Source organism: Gossypium hirsutum, chromosome A07 (assembly GCF_007990345.1).
Source record: "Gossypium hirsutum isolate 1008001.06 chromosome A07, Gossypium_hirsutum_v2.1, whole genome shotgun sequence".
Taxonomy (NCBI): Eukaryota; Viridiplantae; Streptophyta; class Magnoliopsida; order Malvales; family Malvaceae; genus Gossypium; species Gossypium hirsutum.
The window spans coordinates 70536138-70542137 of record NC_053430.1 but is presented as its reverse complement, the minus strand read 5'-3'; positions in this window follow the sequence as shown (position 1 = coordinate 70542137).

Below are 6000 nucleotides of genomic sequence, written 5' to 3'. Positions count from 1 at the left end.
ATTTTCTCCGTTTTCGGCCCGTGTCTCGTTCTTTTTATTCTCCTATGCTCACCTAAGTATAAAACATGAAATTAAAGGATTAGAAGCATTGAATTCACCAAATCTAAGGAGAAATCATCCATAAATGTGCTAAGCATGGGATAAAAATATGTATAAATTATGGTTTATCAAATACCCCCACACTTAAGCGTTTGCTTGTCCTCAAGCAAAATCCTCAACTCAAAATCAAAATAAACTCTTCTCAACTTATAATCCATATCGGTAATATCTCAAAATAAACCTGAAGTAGTCATACATTGAGAATTCAACTAGAAGAACATCAAAGTTTCAAACATTCCAAGTTGAGCATTTTATCACGAAAGCATAGGTGTCTCCCGTCATTTAAGTGATTACCTTTAATTCAAAATATCACAAAGTTTAACATCCTCACTAAAGATTCACTCAAATCACTTGAGGTGTTTAAGGACAATAAATGAAGCACTCATTAGTCAATATGAAACATTATTACCATAGGCTTGCATCAAAATCAAATCTCTACCACTATATATTGAGATGATATCTCAGTGAAAAGGTCTTTAGAGGGTTGTAACGTGGCTTTGGTTAGAGGGTGTGGTCACAAGCTAAAAGAAAAGGTTAGAATCGACATTGAATTGAAAAATTACCGAACTAGAAAAATAACTAATCATTAATTGAATACAAGTGAGCTTCAATTAACACTTAAGCTAAAAAAATGATGAATAACTACTAATATATATGTATGTATTGTATTTTTTTTAAGAACAAGTCAAATAACATAGGCAATCTATAAGAATAAAACATAGCTAAGCAATTAATTCAAATCAAATCTCGACAAAAATAGGGATCAAATTAATTTAGGGGATTTCAACAATAATTGGTTAAGGGTTAATGTTGAGGGAAAATCAATGATTGGGTTGTTAGACTCAAGAGGGTTCACTAAGGGTTAATTGTGAAGGTAGGCTTTTATGGAGTAAGTGAGTTAAACCTAAGTGCCTTTATCATCTCGACATATCAAATCAAATGGTGTGGTCTTGACATGCATAATCAAGCAAGTTCTAGAATGACAATTCAATATTAAAGAACTCAAAGCAACAATAAAGTAAGCATGAAAGAAATAATAGATGCTCTACAGGTTCAAGATCTCACAATAATTATGGCTTTTTGATGTTTAAACCTATGAATTTTAACTCAAGATAATACCTAAACTTGGGGAAACAACCTAAAAATTTTTAATTCTCAAAAATCAACTTTATCATGCTTGATTCTCTAATTCCTTAAAGTTTGAATAGTCAATGCATAAATGCCTATGTTTTAATTCAAGACATATTAATAGCAAATCATAAATCAATCAAAATTCATTTTAATAATGATATGAGAAGATCAAATGAGAATAAGACAAAATTCAGGGATTTTTTCGATAATGATATAAAAGACCCCCATACTTAAGATGTACATTGCCCTCAATGTACAAAGTTAGATTTACGACGGTATAGATATAAGATCATAAGATAAGGAGAAAAGTGAAACTTCCTGAATGGTGAAAGGATTCCTTGAATTGGAGTTACGAAGAATAATCGGCCAAGGCCCTAATAAGAGTGGAGGAGGATACTCCGGTGGTGGTAGAGATTTATTAGGCCATAAGTCCTGTGCCAAAAGAATATTATATCTGGTAGTAGCTATGGTCGTGGTCGAGCATGACATGGTAGTCGTGGAGAACCTTTTCCAGTAGAGGTTCGAGTTCTTAGGTAATGATGAGCTTTGGAGCTCTTCATAATTGTGAAAACATCAAGAACTCTTTAGGAAATATAAAGAGGCATAATTACTCGTAAAAGAATAGCCGAAACTATAAATTATTTAATAAAAATTATAAAACCTAAAAATGAAATAATATTAAAGGAAAATAAAATAAAAAGTACTTAAAGAAGATAAATAAAGATAAAAGTAAAAATAAAAATGATAATTAAAAAGAAGTTCTTAAACATCGTCATTGTCGGATGGTTCGCGAGGTGGTGGTGGCGATGAGATGTGAATGTACTGACAAATCTGATGAAGAGTAGCATCAATGTGATCAAATCACTGAAAACACTGCTGCTCAAATCGTGTAAAGCACTCAGAGATGTCAAAGTATGAAGCCGCCGCATGAACTGGACGATGGAAGGGTGGTGGCTGAGACAGTGGGTCCTCATGACATGGAGGGATATCATCACTAATGTCCTCTGGGTCTTCCTCCTCGGTGGACTGGATGAGGCGGTATTGAGGAGGGTAGGCTCTACGTCATGTCTCGATCATCCTCACATGTAGCATACTCGAGATGCCCTGTGGGGACATCTAGCTGATGAGGGTGAGGGAGGATGATTGTGCTGCTGCGTTGAGGAGCCCGAAGTACCGTGCCAGTCTAGTCACATAGGGGCCAATGGAGATGACTCCTCTCCTATGTCACTCCGTCTGATAGCAGATGGCGAGGGCAATGAAATAGGCAAGGTCGAAGATGTGCCCGTTCGTCATACTCAATAAAAAGTAGACGTCGTGAGTGTTGACGATGTCGGTGCTCTCCCGCTGTCCTGTCAGGGTTTGAGCAAGGATAGCGTGGAGGTATTTTAGGGACAGGGCGAGAGCTGATGCCTTGGAGCAGCTGGGTTATAGGTGGCCGAGTCAGGGACTAAAGCTCTCCAACACTTCGAAGGAGAATAGTGGATATGGCGATGAAGGGTGTCGAGCTCATTGTCGTCCATGAACTCTTCCGTATACAACCCTAGTGCAATTTCAAACTCGGGTATGCTCAACAGCGAACCAAACCACCGAGGCAGAACTGGACCGTTCCTGGATCATCAAACTCCATCATAACAGTTTGGAAGTGAAAGGTCAAACATAGTTCCAGGGTGAGCTCGAGGTACGTCAGCTCGATGATCCCAAAGAAGAGCTCCCACGAGTCAGTAGTTAAAAGAGCTCAAACTGCGTCAGCCAGTTGGATTTGTTCAAGTGCGGCCCAGTCAATGCAGCGGCCTACACCTAAGGGTCAGGCCCGAAGTATCTGAAAGTGTTCTTCCTAGGGTCCTAAGGGGAATTGAAGGAAAGGGTGACGAATCTCAACGGTAGGACCCGAGGAAGAAGTTGCTCCTTTCCTCTTCTTCGAAGCGGGGACGACGGTCTTTTTACCACGTGAGGTTGACATAGTATACCTGCAATGAAAAGTTGAAATTAAAACAATACTCCCCAAGAGTAGCATGATGAGGTAGGCAAGTATGTTAACATTAAAGAAGAATACTTCATGGGAATCACATGTAATAGGTAAGATGAAAAGTAACTAAATCTTAATGGAAATCATTATTATCAATAGTAACATGGGAATAGTGCTAAAGGAATATCTAGTGAATGAATGCATGTGGGTTTGATAATATGAAATATGGTGTGGGTAAGCATGAAATCCATGTAAACAAGAAAAATGAATGAATGTAGCATAATGCATTGACTAAAATGGAAAATTTATAACAAAGAGAATAAGTATTACTATCATTATAACCATAAATATTTACCCAAAATAGTCAAATAAAACAAAAAAATCATGAAATAAGTAAAAGATTTGAAGAGAATAGAGAGAAAAGAGTAGAGCGGATGGGCGTGGTAAGGAGGGCGTGGGCAAGAGTTGCGGCGGCTAGGGTTAGGGATTTTGGGGTACGGGATGATGACTAGTGAGGGGTTTATATAGATTTTGGGGCACACGGTCGTGAGGCACACCCGTGTACCCTTATTTCAGCCCGTGTTTATCGTGATTTTCAAATTTGGGCACGTCACCCGTGCTAAATTTCAGTTTCAACAACGGTTTTGAGACCCAGGCGTGTCTCACGCTCGTGTTGTTTTGACAGGCTCGCCTACGGCCACATCGCACAGGCATGGCAACTTATCGCATCTCGTGTTGGGAAAAATTTTTTCCTGTTTTCACACGGCCCTATCGCATGGTCGTGTCTCCGCCCGTGGTGTGAGCACAGCCTAAGCACGCCCGTGTGCCTGGCCGTGTGGATTAGAAAACCTATGTTTCAAGGACTTAGTTAGTGATTAGATGTTAAAAACTAAAATTTGAAAGAAATCAATACTGTTAGTACTCAGGTTGCCTCTTGAGAAGCACTTATTTATAGTCTAAGCTCGACTTAATTCGATTTCGCATAGTCATGGTGGTTTAAGGAGTTTACACTCCTCATCCCTGCTATCAATCTCATCAAAATAAGGTTTTAAACGAGTATTATTTACCTTGAAAGTTCCAAATTTAGGATGAATTACCTTGACTGTACCGTATAGAAAAATATTAAGTACCGTGAGAGGAATTTCTCCATTGGATTTAGAAGTGGAAATACGAGGATCAGTTGCATCCAGTAGTACTTTGTCTCCAACCTTAAGTTGATTTGGAGAATATTAAGCTCGTCAAGGCGTGGTTTTGGTTTATGTGTCCGCCATTCATCTAGTTCCTCAACTCGTAGCCTTCGTTCTTCATAGATAGGTCCTTTGTTGTTGCTTGAACACGACTCATGTGCGCTCTTCGAACCTGTTTTCTGCACAGAGGGTTTCACCACATGATCAATACTAGTAGTATGACTTATGCAATCACCCTCGATTTTTGAGGTGTTACTCGAATTACGAGCTTGAAGAGTGATTGTTTCATCACCCACACGAAGTGTGAGTTCACCTATACCAACATCAATTATCGTTCTAGCAGTTGCTAAAAAGGGCCTCCATAAAATTAAAGGCACGTTACTATCCTTCTCTATGTCTAGAAAAAAGAAATCAACTATGAATATAAATTTGTTAATTTTAACGAGTACATCTTCAATAATACCTCTAGGAAATCTGATTTTTTGATCGACACATTGATACTAGCCCCTAAATCAGCCAAAGCATTATTAACATCTAAGCTACCAATTAAAGAAGGAATCGTAAAACTTCCTGGATCTTTTAATTTGTTGGCCAGCTTATTTTGTAGTATGGCTGAGCAAACCGCATTTAGCTCCACATGCGACGTCTCATCCAACTTCCTCTTATTTGTTAAAAGCTACTTTAAGAATTTGACTGCATTTGGCATTTGCGAAAGAGCTTCAATAAATGGTAAGTTAATAGGTAATTTCTTTAATAATTTAAGGAATTTACCGAATTGTTCGTCTGTACAATCTTTCCTTGTTACATTGGGGTATGGCACACGAGGTTTGTACTCTTTACTTACTGGTGTTTGTTCACTGTGGTCTACCTCACCTTTGCTTTTACTTACCACGATTCCTTGTCTTGGTTCTGGTTTAAGTTCCACTAACCCTTCCTTGTCTTGGATGGTAATTGTGTTGAGTTGTTCCCTTGGGTTAGATTCAGTGTTACTCGGCAGGCTACCTTGTGGTCGTTCAGATATTAATTTGGCGAGCTGTCCTATCTGAGTTTCAAGCCCCTTAGATCGACGCTTGTTGATTCTTAAGTGCTGTCTCAGTATTTTGAAAATGAGTTTTTGACACCGAGATGAATTTTGTTAGCATCTTCTCAAGGTTCGGCTTTTTCCCTTATTGGTAGGGTGGTTGTTGGAAGCCTGGAGGTGGTGGTCTCTGATTCCCTTGGCCTCCCCATGAGAAATTTGGGTGGTACCTCCAACCTGCATTGTAAGTGTTACTATAAGGATTATTTTGAGATCGAGGATTATTACCTATGTAATTTAACTGCTCGTTCTCCATGTTGTGGCCATAGGGTGGGTATTCTGAATTGCTTGATCCACCTCCACTTGCTTCGCACTGCATTACTGGGTGAACCTGTGAAGAACCAAGAAAATCGTCAATTTTCCTATTCAAAAGTTCTACCTAATTAGAGAGCATGGTGACTGAATCGATGTTAAAAACACCAACTATTTTTGTTGGCATTGTTCTCATGACTTGCCACTAATAATTATTCAGTGACATCTCTTCCATAAATTCATAAGCATTCTCAGGTGTCTTATTATTGATATTTCCACCAACAGCT